Source organism: Leiobunum rupestre, chromosome 10, assembly GCF_980474605.1.
Source record: "Leiobunum rupestre chromosome 10, qqLeiRupe1.1.hap1, whole genome shotgun sequence".
Taxonomy (NCBI): Eukaryota; Metazoa; Arthropoda; class Arachnida; order Opiliones; family Sclerosomatidae; genus Leiobunum; species Leiobunum rupestre.
Genome location: NC_143393.1, coordinates 23,792,720 through 23,807,477, shown reverse-complemented (window position 1 = coordinate 23,807,477; position 14,758 = coordinate 23,792,720). Strand labels below are relative to the sequence as shown.

Genomic DNA, 14,758 nt, shown 5'->3' with positions numbered 1-14,758 from the left:
GAAACGTGCGAATATAGACCCAATTTGTTTTTAAACTAAGAACTTTAAAAATTCAAAGTTTTATAGGGGCCCTAGCTTTATTGTTATTAACCTTTTTAATTAACTCATTTTTTATCTCTTGAAAATAAATTTCTACAGAGATTTTAATAAAACCGAATTTTTGTTTGAAAAAGCTAAGCTAACCGAAAGTTCAAAAATGAGTTCAGCCGATACATTTACACGCCAACAACGAAAAATAAGAACTATTCTCATTTCTTACATTGAAAAAAGCTTTAAACACACATCTCCATAAAAAAAATGGGTCACTTCTTTTTCTCAATTATATTTCAGCTGCCGCGGCAGCAAATACGCCGAATACAAGCGAATTCAAATAATACAAAAACGAAAAAGATTAAATTTGCCAAACATTTATACGTAATTTAATCAAGATAACCGGTCCTGTCTAGATGGAAACGAGGCCCGACTTTACACGAGCCGAGGTCGAGTTAACGTGATAGTCGCGTTTAATGTCGGAACGACAAAAAAGAACGACGTTTCGCTTTGTTACGTTTGTTTCCCGGAAGGAAGCGGTAGGGAGGACTTCCGGTGGCATCAGTCAACGATAACCGAAAGGTTCAACCGCCTCCCGGCCCGGGCAACCATCTGACACCTAAAGCGTGTCTATTATGTCCCACCTCCCGCCTTTATCCGAACTGTTTTGTGAGGCCTTTCGCGGTACAAAACAGACGGGCATACAGAAAGTTATCATTTGTGGATTCATCTGCCCAGCAACAAACACTCCCTTAAAATACGAAACGATTAAGTAAAGGAAACAAGCACTGGTTTCGTAATGAAAGATTAAGGAATGCTATATTTATCTCATTTTGTAATAATTCGATCAAATTGTATAACATATTTTGTTTCATTATAGCTAAGCAAATCCTATTGAGATTACAAAAAAAATTGGCGAAATTGTGATTAAAATAACAATAGAAAAAAATTAAGAATTTGAATGCGGATCCTGCACTTAGCTTTAAAAAATGCATTAATTAGCAATAACATTTCTCAAATATTTGTAAAAAGGACAAAAGGCGACTTATTATAAATTCTTTTAACCCTTTTCGGTCTGCGGGCTGCGCTAGCTTTAATTGCCGTCGTCCTTAATACGTTCATCGACAGAAGTGGTTCAACCAGTATTCAAATCTTACGAAGCAACTGGTATAATAATGAACCAACGGATACCTGATAGCAATTTCTTACGAAGACAAAGCAAAGGGAGGGTGCGTGTGGTCCATCCACTGTTAATAGCCGCTATTGTTCGGCCCGAATCGGAATGCGTGGAATGCTCATTATTCACGATACAGGGCGGACACCAAACGACGCCTATCAACAAACAGCGCACCCCGATTGCGATTGATCTGGAAAAACTACGATTGGGAACTCCCCAGAGGTACTACACCGTGACACGAAGAAATGACCCTTTCATTCAATATTCAAAACGCTTGGATAAAATAGGCACCAATGACTAATTAAAGATTTAAACGTTTTAGGGAAAAGATTTCATTATAGATTACAAGGTGAGCAGGGAAAGGCTTTGAATATTTTATAGGAAAAATATAAATTTTAGAGGCGAATTATACAAAATACAGGAAACCTAATAGGCGAATTATAGGAAAATATAGGACACGAATATAGGAAAATATGGGATAAAATATAGGAAACTAAATAGACGAATTATAGGAAAATATAGGACACTAAATAGGAAAATATAGGAAATATAATACGGTAATTATTGCATATCGGTATACTTTGACTCGAATCACCTTGAATATCAATAATTTTTTGTACACTGCTTTCTTGCATTATTGGAATTACTTAGCGGATTTACAAAGCCCGCAGATTTCCAGATTTTATTCGAAAGTGGCAGCGTGTTCACTAGATGTTCTATGACACGTACAAAAAATGTCTTTCATTTTCAAAATACCGTGAATTTATAGGAAAATAGGTGAAAATAAATTAATTTATAGGAAGGCATTGAAAATATAGAAACATACAGGAAGTCTGGTTACCCTGTAGTTAATAGTTTAAATTCATTCGGTAATATCTTGTTTTGTTAAATATTTTGTAATTTTAAATTTATTTTTACAAGATTTTAAAATTAATCGTAATTAGCGTCTATCGTGTTAAGCACTCGGAATAGGCCTTAGTGATTTCCAACAAAGATGGCGGAATGATTAATACCGTTGCTACTTGCTCGCAGCAACAGGAGCTCAGATTCGATCCCAGCGTTGTGTTTGTAAGTTCTCACCCCGTAAAAAGTAACGTATTATTACTTTGTTTTAATGTAATAGTATTGCGGAGCTAACAACAACCTTCCTTGTAATAGTTAATTTATTTATCAAGCTTTACATAAATCGAAGTGACATGAAATTTTAAAAGATCAATGTTGTGTTAGTTATCGCTTTGATTGACGCACTAAGGTTGGGTAGAAAACTTAACTCGGTAATTAAGGAAACAAACCTGACAAATAGCAAATACCGGGTTGGGTATACTTTTTTAATGAAATTTATGCCAACTTGGCATGCTGGGTAAAAAGCGGAGCGGTGGGGGCGGCGTACGAATCAATCAACGGGTTCAGGACGCCTCCCAGCGGGAAATAAGGTCAATAATACACACCGACACTCGTTTAGAGTTCTTCCCGTTTTCGCGGGTTTAAAAGGAGGCCAACTTACGAGATTTACAAACGGGCTCTATTGCTTAGAAACGATTTTAAAAAGCAATAAACAGGTGGAAATCTAAAAAAATATATATTGGTTTTTCGATACGATAAAATGTATTTCAAAACCAATTACTTATTATTCAAAATGTTTTTCACGGGAAAGGGAGCGTCCATTAATTACGTGGGGCTATTTTGGCGATTTTTAGACACCCCATCCCCCCTTGGTGAGATGTCGTGAGATTTGGCTCGACTACCTCCCTCCCCCCCCTTATATCACGTGAGATTTTTCAAAATGCGTATTTTTAGTGTAAATACGTTAATCTGTGTTTGATTGCGTTGGATTTATTCTAAAAAAAAACATAATTTGCTTAATTATATTTAAGACTAGTTAAGACTAGTATTTATCGCAATTTTACACTGTTTCTTGCTGGGAAAATATTACGTGATATTTGCCGGAAACCCCCCCCCCCCTCTCCTCCACGTGAGATTGGGTGAGACTCGGCTCGACCCCCTCCCTCCCCTAAACGCCTCACGTTATTTATAGACGCTCCCAAAGTCTGTTTCACGCTGACGCGATAACATTAGATATCTCCGAAAAGGTTGACATCTTAGCAGTTCATAGTATAGTTTTGGTGCCATTCTGTAACATACTTTATGAAAAAACTTGAATAAAACATTTACGTTTTAAAAAGGCATGCAGCTAAAATATTTTATTTCGTACAAAATCAATGACTATACGTGGAATCGGTTTTCAAATTTAATAATATAAGCTTCTTCGGCTAAGATCAATATGTAATATCTTTACCAATTAGTTTTTGAATCAAATAAATATATAATCAGCTAGGCTAATACCCAAGGCACCACCTTAGGCCCAAGTCATCTAGCGACTTATAATACCATTAAACAGTTGGCCGAGTTACAATGCGTAGGAGGGTGGTGGCAAGCCCTTCATGCCACACGAGCCAACAGCTCCCTACACTAACTATTACCGTTAACCTCTACAAGTTTTTATGAACACCGTAATGACCACAATACCAATTAAAATATAAACTCGTTGTGCTATCACTACGCCCTAAAGGTGCCGTCGAAAACTACATAGGTAGCGTATTAGCAGTAGCTATTAGCGTTTGGAATCTTGTAGCCAATGACGCGAATTAGAGGGATGGATGAAATAGAAGCTACGAAAAGGCTCTGAAAAATGATCCTCTATGGGGAACGCGATTTATCCGTGGCTTGAAAACCGTCACAGTCAGACTAGCTACGCACGTATGCCTTGGAGTAAAACTACGATAGGTAAGAACAAACTTACAAGGAGACATCCCGAAGTGTAACCCACCGATTTTGTTCAAACTTTTGATCAATTTGAGGTCAAAATCCCATGTTATTTTCAATGGGAAAATTTAATATTTTGTGTTGTCAAAAACATTTTTCGTTGCCATGGCAAAACGGTTGCCCATTGAATAAATTCCCTTTAGGATTTTTCATGATACATGAAGGTCTACCAATCCCCCGAGTTTGAACAAAATCGGTGGGTTACACTTCGGGATGTCTCCTTGTTAGAAGTATTATGAATAAAACGAGAAGTGAATTACTGGAAAACCACGAACGAAGCTACACCCTTGACTAAGGTGACCCCGAAGAGGGACGTGGGAAACACCATCCCAGGAAATCCAGCATTCGGTCCAATCTATAAACGGCTACGTCGGAATTCGAAGCGGTAGAAGAGTAAAAAAAACCAGATAAATTGGCACCCTCGTAAAACCCTTTCTTTCTCTCGATAGCGGAGCCCACCCATTCTCATCCGCTCCCCAAATTCAAACCACTTGATAGCCGGTATCGGAACACGCCCTAACATTCCCGGCAGTCTCAGCGGTGGAAAATACACGCGTCCAGAAAGCTGCGAAATAAGAAGTCGCTAGAACCGATTCCTTTTCGTCGGCCAAACCTCGATTAAAGGCGGGAACAGGGTAAAGTCTACGGATATTCGTACTAAGAAACCATTAATTCGGTAGTAGAAAAAAAGTCGAAACAATGACACACTCGACAAACAAAGCGAAATAGCGGGCTTTCTATTTGAGATTCGACCATCGTATGTCTGGGATCGTTTGTAGGGCTTGCCGATCACGCGATATAGTTTAGAGAAGTTAAGCGAAGCTACGGGAAACTGGGGATGAACTTCGACAGCGCTTCCGAGTGACTTCGATCAAACGTCTGACAAGCTCGGTGGAGGGCTTAACGCTTAATCTCTTTATTAGAATCTCGCCTCGCTGTTCTCTCGTGATGAGGGTAGAGAGGTATCCACTCTGTTCCCATGGACCTAAAACCCCCGAGGCCCAATGGCGGGACGACTATAAAAATACGGACAAAGGAAACGAGCCAATACACTCTTTTACGCGCGTCTTTCCCCACATCAACGACCCTCCCACGATTTGCTCCACAGGCAGCTGCCATAGACGCACTGCACCTAGCTCTACCGTGGAAAGTTCTTTCACCCAAAACCCGTTCTCTCGCGTGTAGCACGGTAATGGCGACTCCCATGAAACACGCGCGTAAAAGAATCTATAGCCTCGCGTTTTATTAAACTCCCGCAGCAGCAGCGTGTCAGGGTACAATCGTGAAGAATAAAACTTCGATCATCTTGATGCCGTGGAAAAAGTCCCGTGTTTTTCCCCCGGACAAAAAAACAATTGAAAGTAACCGTGGAAAGAAATAAGTAGGATATCGATTCGCGGTTTCGCAATGTTTCCACAGTGACAAATTTCCAGCGTATTAAACTAGTTTGATACGCTATCAATAGACGCGCTTTTGAGGGAATCGAACCGGTTTCGTCATGTACACACTCGGAAATTCAACTCCTCTGGTGTTTTACATTTGATGACGTGAACCGAGCACTGTTGGAAATAAGCTTTTTAAAAGTACTGGTCAATGTGACCACTACACCCCTACTTAAAAAATAAATTAACTGGTCATGACCACCCTTTTCTACCCCCCTCTCCCCTCCCCCTTTATTTTACCTTTGAAAGTGAATTATTAATAGCGATTAGGAACTATAATGAGTTTTAATTATCACAAACCAAAGAGCTTTGATATTTATCACATTTCTTAAGGAACTTTAAAAAATATTTCATCATCATCTTGTTCTTCGAATAAAAACAGTTTTACTCCTTTTTGTCATAAAGAAATTGCAATGTCCTCTATGCTTATTTTCTTAAGCATATTCTTAATGATTGATCTAGATGTTTCGCATTTAGCTCGACTAATCTGACTGATTGTAGCGGAAGAACGTCAAATTGCAATACTGCCAGATGCCACGAAATACGCTCGATTTAATAGTAGAAATAAGTCAAAATCGGCAATTACATTGGCTGTGAGAAACTGATGGCGCAACGCTTTTATCATTTGCTCTTTATGTTATAGAATTATACTTTTAATTTAAAATAAACTGGCCATTATGACCAGTGAACCCCCCAGATTCCATTTAATTTACTGGTCATAGCCCAAAATAAACTGGTCTTTGACCGACGCCACCACCTTATTTCCAACACTGGTACCGAGAGTTTTTAATGAATCTATTCCCAATAATTTATAGCAAAAGTGTATTGGACGATTGGTCTTCTTGGATTTCGTGAGGTCTACTCTATGTGACCTTTAACATTGTGATGTCATTAGAAAGAAAAATGCCTTTGTTGTAGAGATGGGCAATTACTTTTGGTGCTGGGATAAATTCAGTATCACGTTATTCTATGTACTTCGTAACGGTAGATTACGTTACATAATAGGGTTCAGGGCCGCCGAGAGCGGGCCCGGGCCCTGGCAAAACAATACTTTCGGGCCCCAAGAGCTACCTTATTTTTCTAATTAACGCGGGAGAATTATAGTAGAAGGGCGCAAACGCGGGCCCCCAAAGCTTGTACGGGCCCCGGTAAATTGTACCGGCTTCCCCCCTCTCTTGTCAGGCCTGATAGGGTTCCAGTATCTGAAACCAGCTTAAGGGCCAAAAAGTCACCGACTAAATTTAAAAATGCATTTCTTTTGCTTAAAAATTCATAATTATTTAAAGAGCCATTACCAACGTTCAATCGACGGGTTCAACATTTGCAAAATTTGGGTACGGGATTTTGAATCTCAAAGCGATTTCGGAAGTCAGAAACTGATTTTGATATTTCAAAGCGCGATTTTCGTGTTGATTTCTGTTTGTTGTAGGATTATTTTGAGATTTTGGAACTGATTTTCATCCAGATTTCCGGATTTTAAAGCCGATTTCAAGATGACTAAAATTGTTTTTCTCTAGAGTTCAATAGGTCTTTGTAAAAAATCATACACGACTGTCTTTCCCCCTTATCGAACAAGGCTGCCAGAACTTTGATGACAGCTTTGCCAGTGTAACGAAAAACAGGTTGTAGTAAGTCCATCACTGTTTTAGTTAAATACTTATAAAAATAAGCTAGAATTACAAATAAGCCTACAGGCGACTTAATATTTAAATAACGAAATAAAAAATATCCTAATGATTTTGTAAAGTAAACTACAACAGTTTAGCCGCGAGATAATTAAACGAGACGTTACAACACCCAATTCATCCGTAAAACGGTTGTCGACTATCCGCGCAGCGTTCAAAAACAAAATATACAGTAGTCAACTACTATCCGCCGAACCTAAACCAACGCTAACTCGCCTACCGTTTCACCGTCGCGTTTGGCGCCCGATTGACTGGGAGAATAGCTGACCCCCCTAAAAATATGGCCGGTATATTAAAATCGAGACCTGTTTTTCTAGCATTTAGCCCTCTTCCAAACAGCCGGTTAAATCGAGAGGAGAAAATAAGCGTTCGGGGAAAAAGGTACATTAACGCGGACACATTTTGGAAACGGCTCGAAATGCAACAAACACTCTCGTATTGAAGTCACGTTGGGCGATTTCCTGTCATTGAACGTTTAGAAGATTCCCCGCTTACCGCTCTCTCTATATCGATTTAATTGGATTCCTTTTTCCACTACTGCTATCGAACTTAGCACTCGTTAAACGGTATCTCTTCTGGAGTGTATAACATTGACCCATCAAACTCGCCGATTCGATTGTCTTCGGTCGCGCGCTTAATGGACGGTTGGGAACTTGGGACAATGGATTTCGCGGAACGCTATTGCTTTTATCGCTTTATAACGGTCAAAGGTTTGGACGTGGAAGTTTGACCTAACGGTAGTTCTCCTTCTACGTAAGAAGTCATTCCGTATTTAGACGTCTAGGAAATACGGGAGGTGACCTGAAAGTTGGGTCAAGTTTGCATGGTTCGCGTTCTATTAAATTCACCCGCTTAATTTGGGACGTTATACAACACTTGATTTAGTAGCAACGATTAGAGGTTGCTAGGCTAAGGGTTCAAGAACACATTCATGTGAATATTTAAACGAAAACCATTATCTACGTATTATTTACCTTCCTGTGGGCAAAAGTCAACCAAGTCGAAATAATTTACTTTTGAAAGAAATTCGAAATTAAAATAGTCGAACGTTTCTGTATTAGACTATATCGGTACTTCATTTTACATAAATATTCTAAATATTCTTAATACATTAATATATATAATATATTAATATGTTAATACATTAATATGTTAATACATTAATATGTTAATACATTAATATGTTAATACATTAATATGTTAATACATTAATATGTTAATACATTAATATGTTAATACATTAATATGTTAATACATTAATATGTTAATACATTAATATATTAATACATTAATATGTTAATACATTAATATATTAATACATTAATATGTTAATACATTAATATGTTAATACATTAATATGTTAATACATTAATATATTTAATACATTAATATATATAATACATTAATATATATAATACATTAATATATATAATACATTAATATATATAATACATTAATATATATAATACATTAATATATATAATACATTAATATATATAATACATTAATATATATAATACATTAATATATATAATACATTAATATATATAATACATTAATATATATAATACGTTAATATATATAATATATTTTTTAATATATTAATATATAGGATATATTTTTAATATATTAATATGCGTGATATATTTTTAATATTTTAATATGCGTGATATATTTTTAATATATTAATATACATGATATATTTTTAATATATTAATATACATGATATATTTTTAATATATTAATATACATGATATATTTTTAATATATTAATATACATGATATATTTTTAATATATTAATATACATGATATATTTTTAATATATTAATATACATGATATATTTTTAATATATTAATATACATGATATATTTTTAATATATTAATATACATGATATATTTTTAATATATTAATATACATGATATATTTTTAATATATTAATATACATGCTATATTTTAATATATTAATATACATGATATATTTTTAATATATTAATATACATGATATATTTTTAATATATTAATATACATGCTATATTTTAATATATTAATATACATGATATATTTTTAATATATTAATATACATGATATATTTTTAATATATTAATATACATGATATATTTTTAATATTTTAATATACATGATATATTTTTAATATTTTAATATACATGATATATTTTTAATATATTAATATACATGATATATTTTTAATATATTAATATACATGATATATTTTTAATATATTAATATATATGATATATTTTTAATATATTAATATATATGATATATTTTTAATATATTAATATATATGATATATTTTTAATATATTAATATATATGATATATTTTTAATATATTAATATATATGATATATTTTTAATATATAATAATCAGCTAGGCTAATACCCAAGGCACCACCTTAGGCCTAAGTCATCAAGCGACTTTTGAAGCCTTTTTAATTCAGGTGGCCGGGTTACAATGCGTAGGAGGGTGGTGGCAAGCCCTGCATGCCACGAGATCGAGCCAACAGCTCCCTACACTAACTATTACCGTTAACCTCAACAAGTTTTTATGGAAGGGGAAACCGAAGAACTCGGGGGAAAACCCCTTAAACCAGTGGGGAGAGAACTTGCAAACTCAACGCAGAAGGAGTTGTTCCGAGTTTTCACCCAGTGCCACAAGCTGGGATCGAACCCGGCTCCTCTTGCTGCGAGGCGAAAGTGCTAACCACTCCGCCACCCCACTTTATATATATATATGATATATTCTTAATATATTAATATACATGATATATTTTTAATATATTAATATACATGATATATTTTTAATATATTAATATACATGATATATTTTTAATATTTTAATATACATGATATATTTTTAATATATTAATATATATGATATATTTTTAATATATTAATATATATGATATATTTTTAATATATTAATATATATGATATATTCTTAATATATTAATATATATGATATATTCTTAATATATTAATATATATGATATATTTTTAATATATTAATATAGATGATATATTTTTAATATATTAATATATATAATATATTTTAGTATTCGCGATGTAAAAAAGATCATCGTTTTTATTAAGTACGGGTTTTTGTATACATTTTGTAATATAAAATCCTTAATCCCTTTATAAAGGCAACAACAATTGTATTTTTCAAACTATCTACGTCCTTCTTTAATCTTAAGAGTGATTAACGATATTGTATTTTTCCCAGCGGGATAAATTCAAAATCAGCATTTAAAGACGAATAAAAAACGCAAGAATTTCAAATCTAGGCCTATAATTCCCCGGGAAAATAAAACTAATATCCATATTTAATCCGGAGACAGTGTGACTCAGAAATGCCTATTCTCTAAACGTAAACCACACTCAAAAATGCGAATACGAGCCCTCGGCTATTCCTAATGACAAAAAGACCCGAAATAAAAAAAGATGTAATCCTTTAAAAAAGTCCCCATCGAGTCAATGTCAAAAACAGGACTGAAATATGTCATTCCGAAAACAGATGCTAAATGACGTTAGGTACGCCAACGTGTGAAACGCGCCTTGACTCATTTTAACCAGAAGTACCGACGTACGCGTATAGAACGCGATTACTTAATTCGACCAATAAAGGAGACCGCCAAAAGATAATGTGGAGCAATTAAAAGTTCTTGAATTCGTTCCCAAAATGTTCGACCGTACCGTTTTAAATATTTCAATTTTCGGAGGTCGACGCTGTAATTAGCGATAATTTTATGAAAATAAAATTTGAGACAGTTTAAGCGGGTAGGGGGAAAAACAAGGCTAGATCGTCACCCTGTTGTCAAGGGATCGTTGCTGTACGCTGGAAACGCCCAATTTAGACCTAATATACGGCGAAATAAACCGTTTTTGGACGGAACCGAAAATGTCTCTTCTAGCAGACCAATTTACCGGGTAATGATCCTATCTATATAGTTGGACACCCATTTCACTCAGATTTGAACGGGCGCTCAGGGCAACGTTAGGAAGCGCGGAGTTCTATCTGATGGCGGCCCTCTAAACGCGCTCTCGTGAAATGGGTCCGTAAAAGATACCCCCACATTAGCGCCTTCTATCTAAATTATTCCGGAATCCGGGGGAAAATTGTTTACGCTATAAGAGGAACGTTTCTTGTTTGTCGTGATTGTACTAAATGGTGTTTTTCATGTTCTCTGTCCGATTCAATTTATTTTTAAGGCTATCAAGTCCAAATATAAGGATGTTTATTTCCTTTGGCGTTTATGCACACTTTATAAGAGCATCTTAATTCCGAGGGAAAAATATTCGTAGCAGGGAGACCAACCAAAAATTAAAAGTAATTGTTGGAAAAATAGGATTATATATTTTTTTAATTTATAGGATTATAAAGGGTACAAAATAATATTATATAGGATAATATAGATTTACAATTTCTCAATAATAATAAATAATTTTTTAAGGGAAAAATGTACGTAACAGGGAGACCAACCAAAGTTAAAATTAATTATTGGAAAAATGGGATTATATTTTTTCATTTATAGGATTATACAGGATACAAAATAATATTATATAGGATAATATAGATCCAAAATTTCTCAAACACAGGATATTTTAAGGCAAATTTTAGCATTGAAAACGCTATGATTCCCAAAATTAAGAAGTGGAAATAGTATTTAATAGGAATTACAGGACCGCCTGGCTGCTCAACTTGCCAATACTATTCACGAATTGATTTCAATTGATTTTTTTAACCTATTTTATATTTTTTATGATATTATCCATTTTATATTTCTTAAATGTGGTTAAAGTGAAATATTGCTATAGAGTATTAGCAGTGTGACGTCAACCAACGTTTTTTTCCTACAAATAAAACAAATTTACACCCAAAATGGCCGCCATTGCCAAAGTTATAGCCGAAGTCTAACAACGTTAAAGATTTCTCTACCAGTTTTTTACGTAGCTCATTCGTCATGAAATACGTTCAATTTATACTTAAAAACAGGGTGCCCCGTCAAATTTATTTACCCTTATGTCCAGGGCTTTTCGTAGTAAAACGTCACCGATACGTCACCCGTGAAGCAGCGGGAACATCAAAACAAGAAGGCCAATGTGACTTTATAAGAAGGCAAATTGTTTAGCAGTACAATTATTTCACGCGGTATGTCCTTAACAACAGGGCCGGCGTTAGGGGGGGGGGTAAGCGGGGCAAAAGAACCCCGGCCCGGGTCTCCGAAATGGGCCCGCCGGAACGGGTGCCTAACTAAAGTTTTCTGACTATTTCCAAAAAAAAAAAACTTTTGGAGTAAAAAATTCCTGGGGCCCGAAAATCCTAGCGCCGGCCCTGCTTAACAATTAAACATGATCAATAACCATCAGCAGACGGTACATAGTTTTCTCTTTCGTCAAGGAATGTACAAATACCACCAATGAAAGAAGAAAAATAATTAATGAAGAGGAATCAATATGTTTATAATCCACAGGCGTGATTGTACGCTTAGAACCAGAAGACGAATTTCCCCCCCTCTGGCCGTCATAGACTATAAGAAAGTTCTACGTAATGATGAGAGGGCTCTTGATTCGCCCCTCAGCGGGAGCCGTGAGAAGATGTTGCTTCGCTTAGAATAGGTATAGAAAATAAGACTCGAGGGGGAGGGGGGAGGAGCGTTTTAATAGCGAATACGAGAGGCCCATCCGACACTTTCATATTAAATCTAATGACGCAGACTTTACCCGCAATCGGTTTTTGTCTCGAAATAGTAGCTAACCACGATAAAAAATACCATCATCGAGGCAACAAAATAAAATTGTCCTTGAACTTGAAGTATGACCGAAAATTTATATCTTTCACGCCACGACGCGGGAGATTTGGCATACATTAGTATAAAACATTGATCCTTACACGCGTGTTACGTACCCGCGAAAGACGCGACATTTTTCTACTAAAATACGTACATCTCTTTTGTATTACGGAACAAATTGGTTCGTTCAACTTAAACGTATTTGAACTATGTATAGAACGGTGTTTCGCTTCGTTTGACAAGAAGGACTCTCGAGACATTTAAGCTTTTCGTACAGAATACGCATTTTTTGTTTTCATTTTTACGTATGAAAAAACGCCCGTTTCAAACTTAAAATCGTGATATTTTTTCTATCGTATCTTTCAGTATATTTTGGGCGATTTCGTTTAAATTAACTGGTTTAAACCCGCGTTTCAAAAAGTGGACGAATTGTTCCTCGTACACGATAATTTTGGTTCTAAGACAAGATAAGCGTTTGTATTGTAATATTATTTAATTTATAAATAACCACCTAGATTCGATCAGTCTTTTATATTCCAAGAAACGACTAAAAATAAATATTTATTGGGGTCCAAATATCTCCAAAGAAACAATTAAAAGATAATTATCTAGTTTAATTACGAAAATGGTGATTATATTTCTTATTGGGGACGGGAATAGACGGAATCGTTATAAATAAAGAGACGTCCCGAAACCGAAATCACTTTCGAATGTAAATAAAAATCCAAAAGTGTATAAATAACGCGTAATTCGAAAACATTATCCCTCGCATCGATCGAAAACGGCCGGGAGGGACATTTGGGATGGTCGATAGATCATTAATTAAAAGCATCACCTGTAGACGCGACTAGCAACACCAGATAACGCGATACCAAAACAAGCCAACTGAATTTATTTATGAACTGCTATTATCAGCCTAGAATCGGGACCAAAATCAAAAGTAACTTTACAGCGGGTAACCGAGTCAGGGAGTTATAGACGTTATTACAAACTCGCCTTTGGCTATATTGGTACGAAAACGCCACGTGTTAGCGTGCACCTCGATACATCTAGTTGTACCACCGTCCCTGGCCTATCTCAACTATAAGGTGACCCTGTATAAAATATATTTCGTAAAGGTATAAGCTGATACCTTGACTAAACGTACGCCAGTGGGTACGGGCTACACATCCTCCGCTTTATTTAAGATACAAGTTCGTCCGGGACTCGTGATAATAGCTTAGGTTCAAAGGCCTCTCGCCTGGTCAGCTATAAATAGGGTCGAAATTTTTTCCATCCCGTAACGACCTTTCCCGCAACCATCTCGCGGGTACCGCCATCGCGAAACAACCTGACTACGGTGAAGGTGATTTATTTCAATATGGCGTCCCCCTTAGTAGCTTTTCTACTGGCCCATAAACTAGTTTCGAGTTGGAAAAAGAGCATAACCAAAAGGTTAAAATCGTGGTCGAACATATATCCCCTGAAATTCCGACGTAACGAGCGCCTTTCTAGCCGTAGCCTGCAACAGACCTACGCGCGGGGTTGCCGGGGTCAAAGGAGGGTCAACGTATAAATATTTAACGAAAGAAAATACCGAAAACACGGGTTCGGGGCATAGAAAGTTCATTTGTCAATTTGACAGCGATCCAATGGCATGCGGGGGGAGGGCAGTTGCGTTCCCTACTTTGTCTTTAAAAAATATATATATTCAATACGCCTTCCCGTTTCAGTAAGGGGAGGATTGGGGTATTACATTTTCACGTTCATATAAATCTATACAAAGGTAAATTCACGATATAAAAACG

The 14,758-nt window shown here is 35.6% G+C and overlaps 1 protein-coding gene across 2 annotated transcripts in view; it reads right to left on the bottom strand.

Moving 5' to 3' along the window:
* RhoGEF64C (Rho guanine nucleotide exchange factor at 64C) overlaps nucleotides 1–14,758 on the bottom strand; it is a 145,942-nt gene that overhangs the window by 40,004 nt on the left and 91,180 nt on the right. The gene's annotated exons all lie outside the window — the stretch shown is intronic.